General features: G+C 35.3%; 1 protein-coding gene across 3 annotated transcripts in view; it reads right to left on the reverse strand.

Moving 5' to 3' along the window:
• The window catches only part of FAM19A1 (family with sequence similarity 19 (chemokine (C-C motif)-like), member A1), a 455940-nt gene that overhangs the window by 427865 nt on the left and 2568 nt on the right, over positions 1–25507 (reverse strand). The window lies entirely within an intron of this gene.

Below are 25507 nucleotides of genomic sequence, written 5' to 3' on the forward strand. Positions count from 1 at the left end.
AAATACCTATGATGCCTTTCTAAAACTTTTGCCATATTATAGGTGTTTCTTTTAGAGGTGTTAGTGTTTGATAGATGTCTATAATTTATATGCAGCAGTGGTCAAAGGGAAGAATAAGATAAGAAAAAATGATCAAAAACAACTAAATATGCCATCATTTGATAATTTTAATACATCTTACATTTTATGCATTTGGTCATCTATTATCTAACACACTATAAAATTTAAAATTATTTTGAGAACTTCAACTAATGAACCTCAGCAACAGTATATACTCTTTGTTTGCAAAGATGAGTCTGCCTAAACCCCCATGTAGTTTGATGAAACATGAAGATACCTGCATGAGATTTAGGATTAAACACATGATTAAGTCTCAGAGAAAAGGAAAACACTAAAACTCAATTTTTAGTGTGCCCAATAAGTAAATATGTAAGTAAACCCTGTAGCTTAGAGAAGGAAAATCTTTAAGAAGATTGAAATAGGTATAATTTAGAGATTAAGTATGAAAACTGTCTCCTTGAGTCTGGCCTTGTTTATCACAATGGGATGTAGTAACTCAAACAGTATCCAGACTACAACTGAACATAGAGGCCAGGGGAAATGTATCAGAGATACAAGTCACTAAAACTGTCAGAAATAGTGTTAATTGTATTACATGGAATAGATGTTAACACAAAAAAAACCTAAAATATTTTTAAATAAAACTTTTAAAATTTCTTATTTCATTTATTCAGCAGTGTTCAAAATTCACTGGTTGTTCAGTGAGGCTTTGGGATTTATGACAAGCCTATTAAAGTGGAATACCTTGATAAATGGAAATGGTTAGCCTCATCTTTCTTACCAGACTTATTTCTCTGCCATCTATTCCACAGATGAAGTCTTCCCTAACTGTAGGTTACATTCATTTTTCTTTCCTGCTCCTCACACCTCTTTTCAGCACTTACATTTCTTTGCCTTATTCTGTTCGCCCTGTAGGCACTGCCCACTACATCACAGGAGTTTGGTGACAAGGTCCATTTCCATTCTTCTTCTCTTAAAACACCTATATGAATTAGTATAGCACCAAAAAAAAAAAAAAATCTTGGAAGGGATGAAATAAGAATCCAGGTAGGACATAAAACTGGCCAACAGATATCCCACAAGAAAATTACTGCAATAGCAATCTCTTAATATTGAAAATTCCAGCCCCAATTCATACTGCCTCCATTTATTTCAAATAATTATTACATTCAAAAAATTCCTGAGACCTTCAGGTGTCTACCCTATAACAAGGATATTTTTTTCTCAAAAATTGGTTGGAAGCAGATTTTGGGTAGAAATTCTGAGTTTGAGATAGGAAACAATTCCAAGGTTGAAACTGATACAAGCCATCCAAACCATCCCAACATGTTTTAGTAGTTTTACCATCTCAAAAGCCACATTATTTTGTTGTTGTTGCTGCTGCAGTTCTTTTTGTTATTAAATCTAAGCTTTTGTAATGTAATATATGAGATGACTTGTGGTCTTTTTTAAACCACTAAAAAGGGGACATCCTTTCTCTTCCAAAGAAGGGTACATTTCAGCCTATGATTGCTATTAGGACAAACAATCAGCATCTTATTTGGCAAACCTCTCAGCGAAATGTACTATATAAAAGATAGATGACTTAAAATGCCATTATATTGTGTGCTGGTCAAAAAAAAGCCCACAAAGTCATTTTATCTTTATAACTTGTTTTACTGATGTGACATTACTGTTAGCCATTATTAATAATGTTATCTGTTTTATTTCCAGATACATTCTTTCTCCTGACATTTTAAGTATATTCTCATTTCTTCATCTTACAAAACATCAAATTAATGTCCTGAAAAGAAGTTAATTAGAGGGACTTTGAAGGGCATTCAGATCAGGCTTGAAGGAAAGTTGAAATCAAAGTTCTGTCAGGATTCTGAGCACAAGATCTCTATATTTAAACTAACTTCATAGGTAAAACGTTTCACCTGTGTTTTCTCATTGGTTTCCTCATCATCAGGTCATATCAACTTCTGATAACTGAGACATAGGTAAGGTTAGAAAAAAAAAAAAAAACAAGCAAACAATGAGTTCAGATAGAAAGTGCCATGGACAAGGGGCACCTTTTCTCTTGTTTATTACCATTGCCATGTCCTGACCCAAATAAAGGTGCTCAAATATACCTGTAAAATAAACGACACAACTTAAACTAAAGCTAATCCCACATTATATAACAGGTCACTCACGCTAATATACATTCTAAATAATATCTACTGGTTGAAGTAAGTTCTAGTACTGCATGTATTCTATAGTAGCAACTAGCCACAGATGACTACTAAATATTTGAATGTAGCTAGTGAAACTTAACTTTATTTATCTATTGAAGTTAATGTTGTATTTCTTACTGGAAAACTCTGGAACAACTCAAGTGTGAGAATCTTTTTTTTTTCCAAAAATTAAACCTTTTTAATCTTTAAACAAGAGAGGAATTTACAAAGCTTAAAGGATGAATCAATGTTTAATAAAAATTTAGCACTTTAGATTCTTCAAAGAAATAGAACAAATATTGATGAGATTCATATGAACCACAAACAACCACAAGTAGTCAAAACTCTCATGACTAAGATGAAGAGAATGGAGGCATTACAATCCCAAACTTCAAGCTATACTACAAAGTCATAGTAATCAAAACTGCACAGTACTGGAACAATAACAGACATGCAGACCAGTGGATTTGAATAGAAAATTCACATATAAACCCACAGGTTTATGGGCATCTAATCTTTGACAATGGAGCAAAGCAGATGCAATGGAATAATAAAGTTTGCTCAGCAAATGGTGCTGAGAAAACTGGGAAGCCACATGCAAAAAAAAAATTGAAAATAGATCACTATCTCGCACCATACACAAAAAACAATTCAAAGTGGATTAAAGACCTAGACATAAACAGAAACAATAAAATACCTGGAAGAAAAGATGGGCCAAACACTACAGTAACATCTTTGAAGATACAGCACCCAATACAACCATAGTGAAGGCAAGGCTAAGTAGATGGGACTACATCAAGTTAAAGACCTTGGGTACAGCAAAATAGACATTACAAAAGACAAACAGACATCCCACTGAATGGGAAAATTTTTCTCACACAAAACTAGTGTTAAAGGGTTGATCACAAAGATATACAAAGAACTGATGAAGCTCAACACAAATAAAGTAAATAACCCTATTAAAAAATGGGCAGAAGAGCTAAAAAGACACTTCTCCAAAGAGGAAATGCAGATGGCAACAAGCATATGAAAAAATGTTCAACATCTCTTGTAATAAGTGAGATGCAAATTAATATCACAATGAGATACCACCTCATACCAGTGAGAATGGCATATTTTAAAACAACCAGCAAAAAGTGTTAGTGAGGATGTGGAGAAAAAGGAACTCTCCTGAACTGCTGGTGGGAATGCAAACTAGTAAAACCACTATGGAAAATTATTTGGAGGTTCCTCAAACTGCTGAAAATGGAGCTTCCATATGACCCCAGCCATCCCACTCTTAGGTATTTACACAAAAGGCACAAAAACACTGATTCAAAAAGATACCTGCACCCCCATGTTTACTGCCAATTTATTGACAGTTTGAAAGACATGGAAACAACCCAAATGCCCAAAAGTGGATGACTAGATTAAAAAGATGTGGAATATACACTCAATGGAATATTACTCAGCAATCAAAAAGAATAAACTCATGATGCCTCTTGCAGCAACATGGATAGAGCTGGAAAAGATCATGTTCAGTGAAATAAGCCAGAAAGAAAAGGAAAAATACCTGATGGTTTCACTCATATCAGGAGTATAAAAGACCAGGCGAGAAAATAATAATAATAATAATAATGAATAGCTATATACCAGAGACATTTTATAGGGTGGAGTGGGGAATGGGATCAAAAAAAGTGGGGGGAAGGAATGCACTAGACTATGGTGATGGCACACAGGTAATCTGGTGATGGGAAGCCCATAGGGATTACAACTGAGATGGAAAAATGCACAAAATGATGTAAAAATAAAATATTATTTTTTAAAATTTAGTACTTGAATTAGGATTTGCTTTAAGCATAAAATGCATAACGGATTTCAAGGACTTAGTAAGGAAAAAAGAAATAACATAAAATATCACATTATACTGATTACTTATGGTATGACCACTCTAGTAGGCTAAATGTTATCCTCAAAATAATACACTCATGTACTAATCTCTAATCTAAGAATATTATCTTATGTGGTAAATGAGTAAACACTGTCTTCTAGGTCAAAAAAAAAAAGTGATGAAGAAACTTGAGAGGAAACACTTATTCCGGGTAAACTAGAGGGCTCTAATTCCAGTGATGAATCTCCCTGTAACAGGGAGGACAAAGCAGATATGATAGACAAAAGAAAATTAGGGAAAGTGGAGGGAGGACATGGTTATATTTATAGTTATAAGAACACCAACAGCTATGAAAAACTGGAAAAGAGTAAGAAAGGATTCTGGAATTCTACAAGGAGTGTGACCTTACCTATACCAAGATGTTAATGCATGCTACTCCAGAACTGTGAGAATTTATTTTTGTTGTCTTAAGCAATCCAATGTATATTGTTTTTACAGCAATAACAAGCAACAAAAATAATTTTTAATTATGCTGGGTTAAAACTACTACTAATTTTTTTTCCTGCTTTTAAAGACTTTATAAAATATGACTTCTAGAACTGAGAATACACTGCCCCAAAGATGAAATGCAAATGGCCATAGGTAAATAAAAAAAAAGTGTTCAAAATCAGGGAAATGTCAATAAAAACCACAAAGAGATAACACCTGAAGGGTCAAAACAGGGGAAGGAAGAGAAGAACAAGAGTCTATGGTAATAGTTCATTTGTGAGGTGAGGTGATAGTGGGAAATGTATGGGGATTAAATCTGAGGGGAGAAATCAAATATGCAAAAATAAACAATAATATAAGAACATTTAAAAAACCAAACAATAAAAACCTCAATTAAATGACTTCTAGAATCTTTTAAGTTATATACTTGACTTTATTTCATTTCTCTACATTGATTGTCTTATACTGAGTTGATCTAGAATTGCACTATACATTCTAGGATAAACTATCAAAGAAGGTCTATTTTTCCAAATAATATTTTTCTGGAAATTTACAAGTTTAAAAACCTTCAAAAATTTTTAAAATTGATGAAATGCTGGCATATTATTACTATTCCTACAATATGGCCATACCTCACTAATATTTAGGAATTATTTTTTTAATAATGAAGTTATAAATTTCTCTATTCATTTAAAAATATTAAGCTAGGAAGTCCAGTTCATATATTAGATGAAAAACTGAGAATTTTTAAAGCTTCCACTATGATAAAATGAAAGTGGAGCTCTAATGAGATAGAAACTAACAGGGATAAATTTAAACTCCAACTTTGGATCCAAATAGCCAGCTGTGAAAATAGAAACTTGAGGAGATAAGACTTCACTAAGGCATGTGTGAAAGAGAATTGGGAGTTTTCCCTGAAGATACACACTGAATCTGAGTTGGCAGGACAGTAGAGTTGCCAAAAAACTATTGTGATCTTGGGTTGTTTAAATAAAAGTGGGAATACTACAAGCAGTAGCCCTGTCCTCAACCGCAGCGGGACTCTTTCATGTAATAATCAATTATTGTGGAAAAGGGATGACTTAGGAAAAACTATGTCTTCACATTTGGAAGACACACTGGCTTGTTCTACTATAAAATTAAAACAGTGCATATATATATATATATATATATTCCCCTAATCTTAAATTCCTCAGGATTTCAAGTGGATGGAGGAGGCTAGGTATCTAGTCATTTCAATTACTTCTTTATTGAAACCGGTTACCAGAAAAGGTAAAACTTCTGTGTATAGAGTAGACTTAAAATGCACTTTTCAGGGGTATGAAAATGGTATTAATTTAATCTGAGCTGACATTCCCAGATAACTGTGTACCCCTTTCCAGAAACATACAATTGAGATTATAGGATAGTGATGAAAAGCATAGATTATAGATTCAGATTTCCCAGGTATGAATCCAAGTTCTATCATTTACTACCTCAATAACACCAGCAAATTCTTTAGCCTCTCTGTGCTTCTATTTCATAGCTAATAACAGAGATCCCTATCTCCTCATGTCACTATCACCAGGTTCAATCATGGGCTCTTGACTTCAGGAAAAAACCCTGTGCTCATTCCCATGTCAGTTCTGGGGGCCAAGTAAATGAAGCTAAGAAAGAAGTTCTTTAGCTATGGACTAAAGGCAGGGGGTTGGGGGACATTTGATTGGGAGTAGAGAAAATGGTTTCTATCTCATGAGGGCCCAAATGTTCCTTTATTTATTCATTTGATCAACAACTATTTCTTAAGAGGCTCTGTGTTCTCTGTGATATATCAAAATTGATGAAAATGTCTGCACTTGTGGAACCTACATTCTAGTGGGGCAAGACAAACAATGAATTTACTAAGTGAATGGTAAAATATGTTAAAATAAATGTTACTTAAAACACATGCATCTGCAAAACAGCAGAGCAGGGTAAGGGGGATCTGATATATTAAGAAAAAGACAAAACTCAAAGTGGACAGGTGAAATTTACACAGAAGGTGATATCTGAGCAGACAAAGGGACAGGCACAGTACAGATATCTGGGGAAGAACAATCCCGGCAGGGTAAGCACCAATAAACATAGATGTATGTCTCTTTGAACGGATAGCAAACAGAACAGTGTGGGCACGGGTGAGTGTGCAAAGAACAGAATACTTGAATATGTCACAGAGACCATGGGCTAATTTTAGGGAGCAAAATGATCGGAGACATTGTAAGAATTTTAACTCTTGCTGAGAGATAAAACCATTGAGGGTTTTGGATGAATGAATGACAAAATCTGACTGACTTCACAACCTTATTCCATTTGTTCTGTGCAGAGTTGCTTATAGGGCACAAAGGTGAAAGCTGGAGACCTAACATAACTGCCCTCAGTAGTCAACCTCAGAGGAAATAATGGCTTCACCCAGAGTAGCAGCAAAGCAATGGAGGTGACGAAAAATGGCTGGAGCATGCATATATTCTGAAGATAGGGAGAAAAGGCTTTCGCTGACAGATTGAATGTAAAATCTGAGAAAAAAAAGGGAAGGTACATGAGTCCAAGTTTTTTGATGTGAAGAATAGGGGACATAAAATTGCCATTAACTGAAATGATGAAAACTATGAGAAGAAAATGTTTTGGCACAGAGGCTGATTAGTCTTATGATTAAAGATTTTACCTATGCTAGAAGAGGAGTCCCAATTACAGGATACCCCGAATACAATATGATAAAGCATCCAACCAATGAATCAACAACTATTTGGGAGGAGATGTTTTGCAGAAAATGAGGTATCTACTAAAAGTTTATATGATAGCAATGGTTATTACCAACTATGAGTCATGTGATTATGTTAATGTATGATGGAGGTGCTGTGTGTGCGCGTGTGTATCTGTAGGTGTAGAAAGGAGATAGTCAAGAATCTAGTAAATTTTGAAGAATACTTACCACACATCTATTCTACCAATAATAAGAAATAGGTGGCTTAATATTACATACAAGTTACACAAAACTAAACCCTTCTATATGGTTGTCTGCTGAACCATCCATATGACAGCAAAACTTGTTAATGATGTTCATGTCAGACAGAAGCACTGATAAATCAAACTAGTCTCCTTATTTTTTTCTTTTCTTTCATTAGACTTACAGTGGAGAATTACAACTTTTTCTGCTTATCAACACAGACATTTTTGGCTAATAAGAAAAAACCCTATCCATTAAATAATAGCTCTCTGAAAACCTAACTCTTGCTAACCAATGTTTCTTCAGTGAAGTCACTATGGATTATGAGAGCATTTAATTAAAAGAAGGGGGAGAGGAATAATATTAGTGTACTCCTAGGGTTTGAAAATAAGTCGTTTAGCACCTAAAATTGCAATGCTTTCTGCTATCACTGTTTTTCTAGCTTCATTAATTTTTTCTCCTAAAGTCAGCATCCACCCTTACAAGCTTTTGTCTCCTGCTGTCATCAAAGCATTTATATGCATTAATCCATGACAAATGGGTGCATTTGATCCATAACTGATTTCTCTGCCTGCCATCAAGAAACAGATACAGTTCTGAAAATGAAGAGTAAAAAATAAGTAAGATAATGTAAAAATATCTACTTAGTAAATATGCCTTATGAAACTTTCATCTAAAGCAAACAGCAGCATCCAAGATAGTGTAGTATTGAATGCTTTGACCTTATATTCACAGGTGATTCTTCGTAGGACTGGGAATCAGTTCACAGATTAGATTCACACAAATGAGACGATAAACAGAGACCAGGAGAAAGTCAGCAATCAAGAGCCTTTGGTGTCTGCAACTCAGTGGAAGAAAGGGAGGAACTTCTACAAACTAAATGATTGCTTGACATTAAATACATGAAGAGGGTGACACTCACACATTCAAAAGTCGGCTATGTATATAAAAAAAAATGAATGCTTAGTGTCACATTATGCTTTAATTTCCTTTTTCAAAGTATTTAATTCACTAACTGGATTGTCCACTTCTTTCAGACCAAGTGAGACTGAAATATGCAGAGCCTTTGCAAATACTGAAAGAGGCTATGAGAAATAAGCTCAGATATCAGATAATGGAGGAATATACCAAATATATATATATATTTTTTTTGTTTCAGATGTTATTCACCCAATAGAGCCTATGATCTGCCTCTGGACACAGGTCCCTTGCTACTTATTGTATAAAGCCATATACCACTTCTAAGATAAAACATGAAATGCTGATGTTACCTCCAAACCTAGCTCATTTTCTGCCATGTTGAATATCTGAATAGTACTACTTCATCCAATGATGCTGATTCTTTTTCTGGATTATGCCTCCAGCCAACCTCCTACCTTAGACACAATCAAGGAGGAATGTTAAATATTTTTTTCTGGGCCCTCCCTGGTGGCGCAGCGGGTTAAAGCACTGCACTGAGAAGCTAAAGCCATTTCAGCATGAGTTCGATCCCCGCCTGCCCCGGAGGAGACCACATGGCATGGCAGACCTCTCCTGACCCGCCCGCTGCTCCCCTCAGCAGTGTACTTCGTCGATCTGCCTGTTCTGTTCCCCACTCTGTCTCTGGTGAAGCCTCTCACCGCCCATGAGCCTCTGGCCTGTACCCCAGTTCTGTATGTACAAATAAATAAATCTTTTAAAATATATATATATTTTTTTCTTCCAAAATCAGATTTTTCCCCAGGTCATCTGATCTTCAGATTTGTAATTTGTTGTCCTTTCTACCACCAGACCTTCATAATGTTATCTTTGCCTAAATTTTTCACTTTCCCAAGTCCATTCATAATTTTTGAAAGAAGAACCCGTCCTACCCTTTCAGGTCTTACTTCAAGTAGTTTTTCGTGGGTGCTTTGACCTATACCCTAGATCATTTCCACCATCAAATAATTTCTCCAAGGAAGTAAGTGGGGCATGAACAGATGTCTTTAGAATTCCTTAGAGAACATTACAAGAAGATATGGATGTCTATCTTGTCAGGTACATGATTATGTTTACATAACACTGGATATGAGATTACAAATAAAATGTGAAACTTTTACCTCCAAACATTCTATTATAATGGCAACTTTCTAGAATTAGCATTGTTATATTGCTTTCTTTTGATTAATAGTACCATATCCAATAGAAAGAACTTTAAACCAGATCTTATTCACAAGTACATAATAAACAAGTACATCAACAGAGTTTTCTGCTTACAATAATAATAAACTACCCTTACTTGTTTTCAACAATTTAATTAAATACAATTAACTCTAGTTTGCTTTGGCAACCTATTAATGTCACAATTGAATATAAATAGACTCATGAAAAGATTATAATTAATAAATCCTTTACACCACTGTAAAATTACTCTGATGCTCTGCTTGCCAGAAATACTTAGCAGCATTTTTGAAGTATGTTAATGAGGACAGTAAAAAGGAGATAATAAAGTTTTATCAAATAACTTGGCAAAGATTCTATAAAGCTGTGACTTCTTAAATAGAAAGGTCTATGACTGTTGGGTATGGTTCTTAAGAGACTGAAATACAAATTGCACATTTATCACCATCATAATATTTCTAATCCATGTATTTTAACTGTATAGATTTTTCTCTCATGCCAATTCAAATTCCCTAGAGTCTTAAAAAATAATTTACTGACCAAAAGCACCTTATTACATTTCTTTTTTTTTGCTAAGGATCAATATTTTAAAGCCTATATTACTTAGGTAATTATTCATATACAAATATAGCATTTTGTATTCAGAGTGGAAATGTTGGATACAAGTAAGAACATAACTGAAACATATAAATGGCATTCTGGGATTAAACCCACATACATTAAGTTATTATTTTATTTACCTGTATATACCTGGGTTTGTTAATATAATAGTCAGGTCTTATGATAAAGAGGTGATGAATTATTGCAAGAATAACACAATTAATGGAAAAAAAAACTGAAAAATATGAATAAATAGTGTAAGATTTCAATTGACTAATGCTCAGTCAACAGGGATATGAGAGTTATAATCCATTCTAATGATCACAAGGCACCATGGCTAACTTTTTAACTGCTTCCCATTAATGAGATATTGGGAAGATGTTTCAATTAATTAAACAAACTTCCCATTATTTGGCATCATATAGACTATACTAAATTCTTTGATAGAACACTGTCATCAGTAATTACATACACACCATGCTTTTGGAAGAAAGGATAGTATGAATATTTACTTGTTCATATTTACATAGAACTCATGGCTACTGCATATACCTTCACAGATTAATCATAAAATACCTATATTCTCCCTATGTTGGATACATAAATTCTATTATCAAATGACTGGATATGTTCATAAAATAGGTAAATAAATATAAGCTATAAAATATGTATGTGCATTCTCATTATACAATAAAATATGCATCTGTTAGTATAAAGCAATACTTCTATATTATCAATGTCTTGACATGCATACATTTACATGACGATACAATGAGATACCATATGCTAGATACCTACCATATGGCAGTCAAAGAGCGATGCTATCTCTACACCTCCCTCACATCTGCAAAGTGGTGGTTTTAAAAACAGGAATTTACAGTTTATGGGTACTTCATATATATAAACTTACTTAATCATTTAAGTCATTATTTTTAAATGAATAACATTGCTCCCCATGAACAGGGAATTTAATTAAACATAAGAAGAGCCCACATGAAGAATGGACACTTTAACAAAAAGTAAAATGAATAACCCAATTAAAAATTGGACAGAAGAACTAAAAAAGGCATTACCCAAAAGAAGATATATAAATGACCAATAGTCACAAGAAAAAAAGTTGCCCATCATCACTTATCATCTGAGAAATGCAAATCAACCTTAATGAGATACCATCTCACAATTGTGAAAATGGATGTCAGAAAAACCAGAAACAATAAATGCTGTCAAGGATGTAGAGAAAAAAGAAAATTCCTACACTGTTGGTGGGAATGTAAATTAATCCCATCCCTAAGGAAAACAGTATGGCGGTTTCTCAAGATATTACAGATATATCTACCATATGACATAGCAATTTCACTCCTAAGTATCTACACAAAAGATACAAGAAACTAAAATGAAACTTGCACTCCTATGTTCTTTGTAGCTCTGTTTACAATAACCAAAATACAGAAACAGCCTAAGTGTCCCCAAGCAAACGTGTATCAAGAAGATGTATTAAACACACATGTGCACACACACACGGATACTACTCAGCTATCAAAAAAGTAAACTCTTGCTATTCACAGAAACATGAATGGAGCTCAAGGGTATTATGCTAAATAAAATCAGTCAGAAGAAAGACAAATATGGAATGGTGTCACTTATTTGCAGGATATAGAAAAACAAAGGGTCAGATAAAGCTAAAATAAAAAAAACTAACCCATGAAAGCCAACTGTGAAATGGGGCAAACAGATGGGAAGAGAGATAGAAAAGAGGGAGAATGAAAACAAAAAGGGAAGGGAACACTGGGTTTATGGTGGGGGACCATGGGTTCTGTGGTACAAACAACAACGTAAACCAAATATAACTCGATTAAAACATTTTTTTAAAACAATGGACAATATCTCAAAGTGAATCAATAAATCCTTGTGAGGCACTTCTCTTAGCATGTGACATATTAGGTACTGCTGGTGATTGTTATGGGGCTGGTTATTGTGATCGTTTTTCAACTCATTCCTATGTCTTTCAACAGCTCTATGAGTGAAACACTGTGTCTGCAAGATTCCAGACACAGTAAATAATTAGTAACATCTATAATGGCATAAGCACAAGAATGGGCTGTGTGTCAGGAACTGGAAATCACTGATCATGGAATATTTTGCAATAGAGAAAGAGATTATTTTGATGATTATGGACATTTGAAAGGGAGACTTCTTTTTTTTTATGTAAGCAATTTCTACTGAACATATTATTGGGTTTGAGTTTAGCAAGTTTTATTTGAAATGCAGCATATTCTGTTTTAACAAAAATGACACTGCTACAAATGATCAAACCAGTTATCAAAAAAGTCAGCTCACTTGACAATATTCAAGACAATTTATAAAGTTTCAACATGATAAATGCCAAGAAAAAATCTTATCAAAAGGTAAGATTGCCATTAGGCAAAATTCTTTTCCAATATAAATTATTTTTATTCAAATAGTTATTTATTTATGAATACAGAACTGGGGTACAGACAAGAGGTGCAGGGGTGGTGAAAGGTCTCACCAGAGTCAGAGTGGGGAGCAGAAAAGGCAAACTGACTAAGTACACTGCTGAGGGGAGTAGCAGGCAAGTCAGGAGAGGTCTGTTGTGCCATGTTGGTCACCTCTGGAGGGTGGAGGATGTTATTTGCTATTGGCAGCTTCACAGTGCTGCACTTTAACCAGTTGTGCCACCAGGAAGGCCCTCCAGTGTAAATGATTTTTAACTTCATGTTCAGTAAAACAGAAAATTTAAACTAAGTCTGGAATAATGATAACTAAGTCTCATGCTGCAACTTTCCTGCCTAGAGCACACAAAGGGTCTCAAAAAAAAAAAAAAAAAAAAAAAAAAACACTTCATCAGCAGTCCTGTAAAAAATACCTGAAAACAAGCTGCTAATACAATAAGAAATAAAATCAAATTCTTGGCCAATTCTGTCTGTACCGCAAAGTGAATATAAAAGCATTATTCAGCCAACTACTCAAAAGTATTGTAACATAGAGTGTAGAGTGAAGCTGAATGCCCAAGATGCAGTTGCCTGCTAATGTAGAACACTGCCCCTCAAGAAATTTGGTTCTTTATTTAAACTAACCAAGACTAGCTTTCTGTTGTTTCTGTAAGTAGTACTTTCTTGGATAGAAACAGTGCCTAACTGAGAACTGTGCATAAGCTAAGTTTTCCTCTCAGTCTTATAATTACTATTCCTGTTTTGTAGGGTTATATACAATAGATACAGTATCCGTCTTGTAGGGTTGTAGAACTGATCGAAGATCTTATCATCAGTAACAGCCTATATCAGGGACTGCACACATCAAAGACTGTAAACAAAGCTGTTATTCAGAAGACAAAATCCCCAATCTGTTCTGCTATATTAGACAATCTTGAACAAATAAATTAATGCATTCTTAAAAATAAACTTCATTAATGAAATGGAAAGATAGTCTACCTTATAAAATTATTGTGGGGATATAATGAGACATAAGGGCCTAGAAACACTCACTCACATATCCGCTCATTCATTCATTATTTCTTTGGTCCTCACCATCTTCAAGACTGTTTCATGCACAGCCAGACTACTGAGAAAGAACCCTCACAGACCTCATACTTTGGTGACAAAAGCAGTGTTAAAATGGTTGCTCTGATGAAATATCATCACTATTGTTATTGGGGGATTGGAGTTTGCTGCACTTAGTGATTCATCAGGAAAATTTTGTTGAATGCTAATTATTAACTGTTCTTAAGTTTTGATTTCAGGACATACAGCTTCCTCTGATACAGTAAAATGACCTTTAATATCAACAGTAATCATAAACTTTTGTTACAAAGGTGACAATAATTTACAAGTATATAAAGTCTCATGGGGCTCAGAGACTGGTCAGAATACAGTTGCTGCACTTTTGTTAATTAACTAACTTGTTTTCTATACAGACTAGAATTGTGGATACTGGATCTCTTTCCTTCCATTTTACCAAACTTTTTATGTGTATAGTTACAACAACCCTCTTGGACCACGAAACAATAATAAAGAAAAAAAAAAAATCTTGCTTTCCTTCCAGTCCCTTGAAATTAGAATATCAAGTGTCTAATTTAGGAACCACCATCAACCTGGATCACTATCTTTAAGTTCACACAATGCACTATTTGCTCCTGTTGAAAGGCCACTTTTGATCATTTCCTACAACCTACTCACCATCCCTGCCCAACATTCAAATGTGCCACTCAACATGAAAAACACAATGTGACATCACCCCTGCACAACAGCTTTCCAAATCTTTCCTACACAGCATAAATTGTTTTGCGGTTTGCAATAGCTTAGACCTTTTGATTTAAGAACACATATCACAAGTACCTCTGCATTTTAAACCAAGAAGCAGAATAGGAGAGTACCAAATAATTCAGGAGGTAATATAAGCAAAATTTTGCAAATCTCGGATGTCAGCAGAATTATCTAAAGCTACGCTACCTTAATACTGATTGCTAACTTACTACAGTAATCACATGTATTTATTCAAAGGTGATTTTATTACAATTTGGTGTTTTTTGTTTGTTTGTTTTTAAAGAAATGTTTCTTGTCTGTATTTATTGGAGGGTAGGAAAGATTCTAGAGATGATCAATTAGTCCACACTGGATGGATAGTCAAAGACTCTCAATTTGTATGTCAATGTCAGTCAATTGATAGGCAGTATCCAGAAAAGGATTGAGGAAGATTCCTAGTCACATCTGGGCTCTGTGGGAATAATCACTGTGATTGATCACCTAGGTCTGCAATAGAGCACTGGAGATTGGCAGTATGTATGCCATAAATCTGCTCTTATTTCTAAATAATCCTGGGAGTAGCTGTCAGAAATGTTGCTCTACAAATGTTCACCCAGTGACCTAGTTTCTCAAGCACATGTCCAGTACATGACATCTTGTATTTTCACCAGATAAGGAGATGTATGAAAGGACAAAAAAAATTAAACTTAGTAAAACATTATTTGAGAAGCTTCTAGATACTAAGTTCTCCTGTCTTATATATTATCAATTAATTCCAGAGAAAACTGACTTTTTTTTTAATTTTTGCTGTCATTTTTAATATCAAGACTTTTTAAAATCTCTATTTCTGTGAACAGGTAGGCTCCTGTTGCAATTTCTTCACAAAACAATGGCATTCATGGTGATGGCACAGGGTGATTTGGTGATGGAAAGCCCACGAGGAGTACAACTGAGATGAAAATGCACAAAATGAGGTAAAAATAAACTTATATATATATATATATATGTTTAATATATATATATATTTTATATATATATATATATATATATGGCATTCAATTTTCAATTTTTCCTGACCTATTTCTATTCTCTACCTAACTCTACTTAAGTAGTAAGTACTTGGAAAGATAAAATTTAGGAATCACTATTTTTAAAAGTAAGATGAACTTAGTAATATTATCACACTACAAATGATGCCCTCTGGACATAAAAATAAACCAAAAATGTTACTTATCTTGAGAGCTATATTGTGTAGGTTCACAAGCAGTACATAAACAATGTCACTATGCCCGTGTCACCACACATGAGTTTGAGGGTGATTACAAATATATTTTACAATAAGGATATAGATTAAGCATTTCTGACCCATAATTCAGGAATGTCTTAAAATCTAGTCTTCAGCAAATTGAAAATCTAAAATATGCAAATATGCATCAACAAAACAGCCCACAGCAAACTTAATTGATAATAATGAAACTAAACCAACACTAATTTATAATTAAAAAGCACCGACCACAGCAATTGAAAATCACTAATGATTCAAACAACACTCATGATACACTGATAACAAATTATCCTTTCCAAAATTGCATAAATTCTAATTATTTGCATGCAGGCATTTTACAACGTTTCCAAGAGCTGGCAGCCACTTTTCTTAGTAGAATACTAATTAAGGAAGCTCAGTACGCCTTTCTCACATGCCATTTCTAGTAGAATGGCAAGTCTGCTGTTATATTAGTAAGTAGTCCCTATTCATATACAAAATGAGTGCACATGAAATCTTAATTTTCCAAAAAGAACAGCACAAAAAAGCTTTTGAGTTTTGAGATGAATTATAACCCACTAGTGGACTGCAGATGAACTTTTGAGAATTTTAATAAAATCTTCAATTAAGGATTTTCTATAAGCCACACTATGCTATCTGGTGCTTCCCTCTGGTTTATTATATTTACAGAATACTATTTTTTCCCAAACTTTAATCTAACAGAAAACTTTAATCTAATGGAAAATTGACTTTTTGCTAAAATTCAAGTCAGATCTCTGTTTGGGCTACTGATTTCACTGCATAAGTGCTCTCTTTATCAGATCCCCAGGGGTATCAGTTACTTATATATAAAAAGCTCAAAGACACAGTGTTTTAGCATGTGGTTATAAACTCCAGATAGGGATAAACAATGGGCATAATTTTATAGCAAATCCCATTGCCATCTCTCTCTAGCTACTTGATAAAAGCATTTGAAAATTATACTAGGAATCATGAATTCCTCAATATAACCTGCCTGGGACTGTGAATTAATGGTAGGATATTGCTATAGGTCAAATTTTATTTGGCCAACTTGATATTTAAAAGGTAAGGGAATTTAACAACGTTTCTGACTTATCTGAGATAATCTAATGATCTAGACAATACTCCCTGCATTCAATTCATGTGTCATCACGTGTATGCTGTGACCTCTAGATGTGTGTGTGTGCTCTTTAGTTGTCTCAATTTCCAACATTTTGTATTGTCTGGCCTCCAGGCTGATTCAACCTTTTTTATTAACCTGTTTGGTCTAAGAAGGGATTTGTCTTGTTGATCTATGAAACCACAGACAAAGTATTTTACCAAAACATTGGAAAACATTTTACCAAAGCTACTAAAGACATTTGAAGGTTTCAAAGAGGTTAGTAGAAAACTTTGTAAAATATGCAAAGGTAATTATGTACTAAATCTTACTCGATTAGATAAAATTGATGACTAATTTCCTTGAGCAGTTTAATGCTTCATCATTTACCAGAGCCTGCTTTACTATTTGTGATAAACATGGCTCTTCATCTTGGAGCTGGTATAGGTAAAATTTGAAAATCTCTTCCAACCTCCTCATCTGGAAGTCTTTCAAGTGACAACCTAGGATGTTGAAAGCCCCAGCATCCTACTTTTATACTTATGCACCTTCTTCACTGCCATTTGATATTAAAACATAAAAAAAAAAGTGTTTTTTTTCTATAAGTATCTTTATTTTCAATGGTATAAGGTTCTAGGCAAGTTAACCAGAAAATATTTACTGAATACCCACTAATTTGTACCTACATATTAATTTAGTGAGAAGTCTGACCTACCGTCCTTTTCTAATCCAAGATACATTGTCAATGGCAGGAGCACAGAAAGGCTCTTTCTCCATTGTGTTTCCACTTATCTAAATCCGAATCTGTAATTCTACATTTTATTCAAAGCATTTGATTCAATGGATCCATTCTTCAACCTCAGGAATGTAAAATCAGGAAAATTCTATGGGTATATACAAACCCACTAACTTGGATTTATAGCTGGATACATGGAAGTGTGTTTAGAAGAGAAGATTTTGTGATGGCATAGTTAAGACAAATACAAGTTTTTGCATCTAAGACAAATATAAGCATTCACATCAGCAGAACAATGACCTTGATTAAGGGTATAGTAGGGCTTCCTCTCTTCCAGACTCAGTGAGATTTCATTTGACTTCTTCCTGCATAGAGAAAGGATCTGTTTAATGAGTACAAGGATTACTCAGCATATCTATCCATCTTCTGGGAAACAAACTCTGGAATAATATCATTTCTCTTTTCTGGTTCTTTATTTGATAATGTCAGGGAAGACGAAGGAAATAGTGAGCCAACAGTGTTCCCTGAGTGAGGGCATTATCTCTGGTGAATCCAATTAGTGTATACAAATTGTTAACAAAATAATCCATCTTCTTTTTACCCTAAAGAAAGGAAAAACTGCTTGTCTTGTGTTATTTTCTCTCTACTAGAGAGATAGAGTAAACTTTTCTCTTGATTTCAAAAGCACTGAAAACAAATAACCTTTTCCTGTTTGCTAAGTTTCCCCTTTAGCCCCTCAGAACACGCTTCCCTTTTCTAGATCTATAGGAGAAACACCTCATGCTGTGATTGAAAACCTTTCGGATGTAATGTTGTGCTCAATTTATAAGTAAAACCTTCAAATTGTTTTGATTTATGAAAGAGTTGCCAAATATTGAACAGAGTAAAATCTCTACACAAAAGTCTTATATGTACATATGTACATATATATTATACAGGCAATTTAATGTTTATATCACTCTCCATTTGAGGTATCTACAAATTATAAAAACACACATTAGGTATGCATGCATTCATACTCACAGTCTCTCTCTCTCTCTCTCTCTCACACACACACACACACACACACACACACACACACACACACACTTAACATATAAATCTCATAAAAAATGAAGTTTAAGTTTCTCCCAGAGCAACCTTTCTTTCTTCCCTGACTAATGTAACAAATATTTTCTGAACTTATTTAAATTTCAATTTCCTTATTAAAAGTGACAGATAAAAAGAACAGAACAGAGTTCCAGGATAATATTGGCCCATGTGCATATGTCATGTTGGGAACTGGAGATGGCACCCAAGTAAGACAATGATCGGAAAGTTGAGTTACACCCAATTAGGTTTCCTATTGAAGGCATTTCCAGAGCTTTTTTATACACTTACATACACAAGTCTCTGAGAAAAGAGCATGCAATGCAGTGAGCACCATGACCAGTTAATAGCTTTTTTCCAAGGAGCACATGAGTAGACAGTGTTTTTCAACCTGGGAAATACTGGCCTAAGCACTTTGTTGGATTAAGGCTTTCAGGAAGGAAAGGAACAGAACTTGTGATATTTTTCCAACTTTATTTTTTCCTTTTTCTTTAAACTGGGAACTCAGTTTATATAGTTCTAATTTTATCACAAAATTCTCTCTAGTTGTTATAAGCTTCTTATTAAAAAGCAGCATATATCCATATTAAAATGTATTTTAAAATACATAATAAATAGAACATTAAATTAAAAACTGAGTCATCCCAGTCTTCCCAACAGATTCACAATATAGAGGATATTTGTATCCTTCATGACATTTTTTATGCATGTACAAGTATTTTTTTCTTCCAAATTATTTTGAAGCTGAGCATTCTGTTCTGTTTTCATTGTTCAGCTGTACACCATGGACATTATTCTAACCAAGTCCATGTAAACATATTTCATCCTTTGCAGTGGCTACATTCAATCCCATCATCTATGAATGTACAATGATTCATTTTACAGATTCCTTCCCTCTTGCTGGAGATGAAACTCCCCTCTAATTATTTACTATTTGTATCTTTGTGCTGACAACTAACTTAACCTAACCATTTCAGACCTGTCCAAATCATTTTTTTGCAATAAATATCGGGAAATAGAATTGTGTTCAGGTCTCTATATTTTGCATTTTAGGGGAAATTGCCCAAAAAATTTACATATTTTTTAAAAGATTTGCTTATTTATGCATACAGAGCTAGGGTACAGGCCAGAAGTGCAGGGGCTGTGAAAGGATTCACCAGAGACAGAGTGGGGAGCAGAACTGGTAAACTGACTAAGTACGCTGCTGAGGGGAGCAGCAGGTGGATCAGGAGAGGTCTGCTGCACCATGTGGATCACCTCCAGGGCTGGGGATCAACCTCACACTGAAATGGCTATGACCTGCTTGCAGTGCTGTGCTTTAACCTACTGCACCACCAGGAAGGGCCTCCCCAAAAAATATTTTTATGGTGTACCAATTTACACTCTGAAGCTGTGATTTTTACAGAATTTAAAATTGGAATACTTTTAAAGGGTTCAAATTGTCATCTTAATTTAAAACCTTAACAATTGAAAATTAATATTCATTTATGTCACCTCTAGATATTTGTTTGCAGTGTGGTATGATATCTATTATCAATGAAAAGCCAAGGCTTGAGTTCACATAAGTAACAGTATTTACATAAATTTTAATAATTATCTCCTAAGTTCATGGGGTCTACAAGCATTTTTTTATTTGCATCTCTACTTGTTTTTGATGTAGTGGGGTTTTACCAAAATGTCCAAAGCTGCATTCTGACTTTGGGATGAGGTCAATATCATCAATCAGATGATCAATGGATTATCACTAGCACCAGCTTACACCAAATAACAACCTGTCTGCTTTAATCCTAAGGCCAATTCACTACACTTAGCAATCCAGTACTGGTGTGCATTTTTAAAAAGCCAATACAAAACTGCAGCTGCTCTCACTAGTTTTGTTTTTTATATTACGATTATAAAAGCAATCTTTTATTGTAACATACCTTGGTCTTTTTGCCCATATTCCTTAAGCAGTTTTTAACAAACTAACATTAAACAACATTAATGTAACATTAATATATATATATATATATATATATATATAAACACATCTAAATGCTTGTTAATATTTTAACCAAAATACCATATTTCAAAACGGATGTTTAGTATGAAATAATTAAGTTATAAATGAATAACTCTAAATATATTTTTTTGCCTAATAAAGCCTTAAATCAGTCTATATTTGCATATACAAAACTACTGAGTAAGTAACCTTATATAATTTCCATGTAAACCTCTCAAAAAGATAGTAGAGACTCAAATGATTCATTAATCTAGTAAATCCTGGTCTCATGTAACTTATCTTTATAATGCTAAATATTTAAAGAATTCTAAGGATCTTTTCTCACTGAAGTACTTTGAAATGATATCTATTTTATTAAGTTACAAGTACAATCCCCCCCCACACACACACAAAAACACAGATACATATAAACATAGGAAATTAACCCTTTAAATTATTATTGTATTTCATACATCTATATGTATGAAAAATGAATCCTAAGTCACAAAGTTATATTCACAATCCAGTTTTTACCTGTGATACAACTGGTGATAATAAAGATTGGAAACTATTTTATTTACCTGAAACAACAAACACCACTTTGGAGGTTTCATTAGTTTTTGTTTTTGTTTTTAATTAAGTGCTCTTCTAGCTTTACTTCATACATTTTTAAAAACGCATGAATAGTATTCAAATTGTTATGATCACTTCCTACTTCATTCCCCAAACAAAAACTTGATGTAGCAAAATAGTAATGTCTTATAATGACAAATCCATTAATCTAGCACATTTTACTCTTCTGTGTAATTTTAAAGTTCACTTTGATTTGATTGACTGTTTTAATCTTTCTTAACTAATGAGTAACTGAAAATAAATGGTGCATTCCTAATACTATAAACATGAAAAACAGGAACCACCTAGGGATGACAAGGGAATCCATTAAAATCAGTCACTTTTATAGTTAACATATTCTCCTTCTATTTGTGTACAAATCCAGCATATTGAGAAGACATCACAAATTCAAGCCCTCACAAAAACATTGTCATTGTCATGATTTCATGTTTTGACAGCAGCAATTGGTCCAAATCTCTGTTTCCCCTAAAGGACCTAGACTGGCTGGTGCCATCCAGGTGTGCACAAACTGAACGAGGGGAACGTCGCGTCAAATTCCACTCATCTGTCTGTGTAGTGGATTATTTCTTGAGAGACTGAAATTGGCTGCTTGGGATCAGAGAACCATCAATCTTACTGTGTAGAGGATGGAGAACCTGCCTCTGAGAGCAGCTGGCGGGTGGGGGGAGGGCAGTTAACGTTCCTAGGCAGGTGAGGAGAGAGATGTAAAGCCTTCTCTCTCCCTTCAGTCAGGACTCTGAGTGAAAGATTTGTCATTTTTCCCATTTCCTGGATACTTGGTATGCACACAGTGTCTGACTGCTCCTGCTTTAGGAAGGAGGCGATTTTTCAAGCTTAGGCAAATGTGGCAAAGCTCAGGGTCTGCTGGTGTCTCATTTTTTCTCATCATGTCACTTGTTTTAACCGATTTAAGAAAATGAGATTATGTTTTTCCTTTTTTGCTCATTTATCCAGCTATTTATTTATTTATTTGCTCATTTAGGGGTGGATTGTCACAGATAACTGGCCCTGATTTCTCTCTTGTTTTCATACACATTTCATTAGTGTCCCTGAAGATTTAAGACCCACAATGGGAAACATCACAACGCTCATCCCAAAAAAGCACACATTCACTCTGAAAATCAAAACAGAAGATTGTATTAAAGAAGATTGTATTTCTGACTGAAATACTCTAGAATATTGCTATGTCCATGATCTATCGCTTTAATCTTTGCAGCTATTGTTGAAAGCCCAAAAAGTTAAATAAACGCATTACATAGAACCATTGGACTTCCAGTTTAATATCATTTTAATCTTTCTGCATCTAGAAAAGCATATTTATAGTTTGTTCATTCCATCAATGAATCTGAAATGGGTCTCAAATGTGTAAGCACTTGGGGTTGAAATTGGTTTCGGTGCTGCAGTTTCTTAGGTTATTTGACATACAGATTTACTATGCTTTGATGATAATAAGCAATTTCTAAGGGGAGACAATAGAGGAAAATACTGAGTTTAATTTCACTCAGAATCTAATGATCTGTTTCTCAGTTAAAAAAATTTTTTATAAGCCCCATAAGATATGAATTACTTGCTATCTATAGCCTTAACCTCCCACCAAAGCATTTCATATATTAATTGATAGAGACAATTTTAAATGTAAGCTCTCTGAAAACTATACCATCTTTGATGACTTTATGGATTGAGTATGATGTTAAGACACTTAGCATTAGGTAGTAGATTCTAAACATTTGAAAAATAACAACAAGCTTAAACACAAGGATTTTGTACTGCCTGTATGTCTCTTGAGCTGGATGGACAGCAAAACCACTAATTTAGCACCTCTGAGACGCATATTGTTAGTCTAGTAAGTGGGGTTATCAGGAATTCATGATTTGTGCAAAGAGGTTTACAGATCACCAAGCACTCCCAGGACAACTATTTTATTTTCATGGCTACAATATTCCTGAATGGGAAGCTGTACTTAGAGAAAAGTGACTTATCCATGGTCATGTCACTAATAACCAGTGACAAAGACCAAGGCGAAATCTGAGCTCTGCCATCATCAAGTACCACTGCTCACAGTTCCCCATGGCCACCTCTCAAATGTGTGTGTAGTACAAGTCCAAATATGCGCATGACTTTAAAGTTTTCACAAATTGTGTGAAGAGAATCTGTTTGCACCTTCTCAGAGAAGCTATTTGGACTACACTGTGTGTGCTCAGACAATATACTGTCTTTGGGAGCCAAGTTTCAAGCTTGAAATCAGACTGACTGGACTTGTGTTGACAGATATTGGGTGAGTGGGCTCAGAGAAGTCACCCAATAGTCAAAACTACAGTTTCCTGAGCAAAAAGGTAGGGCAAAGAGACGGCAACTTCTATTTTTAGGTTAAAGCTAAACAATGTGAGTTAACCTTGAGAGCATGTCTAAAACACTCACAATACTGGTTTTTTTTTTATATATATATAAATCTCACTATTACAATCAATCCAGAATCCCCACATTATTATTTTATGAAACGAGTCAAAGACATTTTTGCCAGAACAGGTAAGGGGCAACACTGGTATTTCAAAACCCACACTTGTTTTCATTTCATTCTCAGGCTGGGAAGCCTCGGTGTCCTGGCAGTGCCCGCTTCGTGTTCGGGACACGCTACGCAGGAATACAAGCGAGCAGCAGCAACAGAGCGGTTTCCATGCCCACCTACAGGGACACCAGCGCCCCCTCGCTTTCCCTCGCCAACCGGAGGCTTAGGACTGAAGGTGGCTGGGGTAAGAAGCAACCTCTGGCCCCAGTGGCTAGCTCAGGCTGCCCCGCCCCTCCTTCCAGGACCTGCGGGTCTCCAGCTACCTGCAGACTGGTGAGCGCATTTGCAGCTTGGTGCGGATGCAGAAGTCTGGGGGGGGGGGGGGGGAGGTGTCACAGTCCCCAACCAGGAAAGCAGAGCCGCAACCCCCCTCCCTGAAAGGGAGCAAGCTGTGCCCCCTGCACGTGTTGCTGGAAGAGGAAGCAAAGAGCTCGGGGGGCAAGCCCAGCTGGTGGCTGACCCCGGGAAAGGCAAAGGCTTACGTGCCCTGCCGGACCAGGGAACTGGAGGAAGTAGAACGGAGGGAAGGAAACCAGGAGGAAATCTGGACCCCGGCATGAAGGGCTGGGAACACTCCAAAACGGAGGGTCAGGCGCTTCGGCGCTTCGGCGTACAACTGGTCCCTAGAGCACCGACCTTGCTACTATGGAGGAGTAAGGATTGGGAAACCAGATGGGTTGTGCAGGAGGGAGCGGACCAGAGCCGGTGAGGGTGGGTTGACGGTTGAGGGTGGAGTGACCGGATGCAAAGGCTGAAGCTAAACAGAAAATGGAAGAAAATCTTTCGGAAAACCAGTGAGAGTAAGGACAACTGAGCTAGGCGACTGTAATGAGAAAGCTGAAGAGGAAAGGGAAAGGACAGAATCCAGAAAGAAGAGTGAGCTCATGAAAGTGTAAGAAATAACTTTGAAAAGAAAGAAAAGGAAGAAAGCAAAATGCATCTGGAATACAAATTCAATGGGGGGAGGGGCGTGAGGTGGGGGGTGGGATTAAACTAAAGGGAACTTGCCCTGAAACTGTCAGGGAAAAAGAAAAAAGCCATCAAGCACATTGGAAGAACAGAAAGTGAAGGAAGGGAGAAAGGGAAGGAGACCAGTTAAACCAGACAAGAAATAGTAAGTTACTTTTTAATTCCTTTTTCACTGACAAACTACTTGCAAAATCCTTAACCAACACCAAGATCCAGATAGATAAAATGCATCCCAGGAATATATGCAAATTATTTTATTAGCTGCAAATATCAAATTCAAGAGCAGATTAAAAATTCTTGAATGTTTACCCACCTTTTACAGACTGGTTCAGTATACACAGACACACTTCTACTCTGTAACTAAGTGGACAGGGATGGAGACATTCAGAAAATCACCTTTTCCGAGAAGTTAATAGAAACACCTCCAAGGCATTTTAGTATCCCTCCTTTCCCCAAAGGATCCAGGCAACAATATGTCTTGGAATTCAAAGGCAACCTGCCCACACTGTAGCACTTTCTGTCACTTGCATTCAACCATCTGTTGAGACAACTGTGAGATCCCAGGCTGCAGT

The sequence above is a fragment of the Condylura cristata genome, unplaced genomic scaffold (genome assembly GCF_000260355.1).
Source record: "Condylura cristata isolate star-nosed mole 26May11 unplaced genomic scaffold, ConCri1.0 scaffold00004, whole genome shotgun sequence".
NCBI lineage: Eukaryota > Metazoa > Chordata > Mammalia > Eulipotyphla > Talpidae > Condylura > Condylura cristata.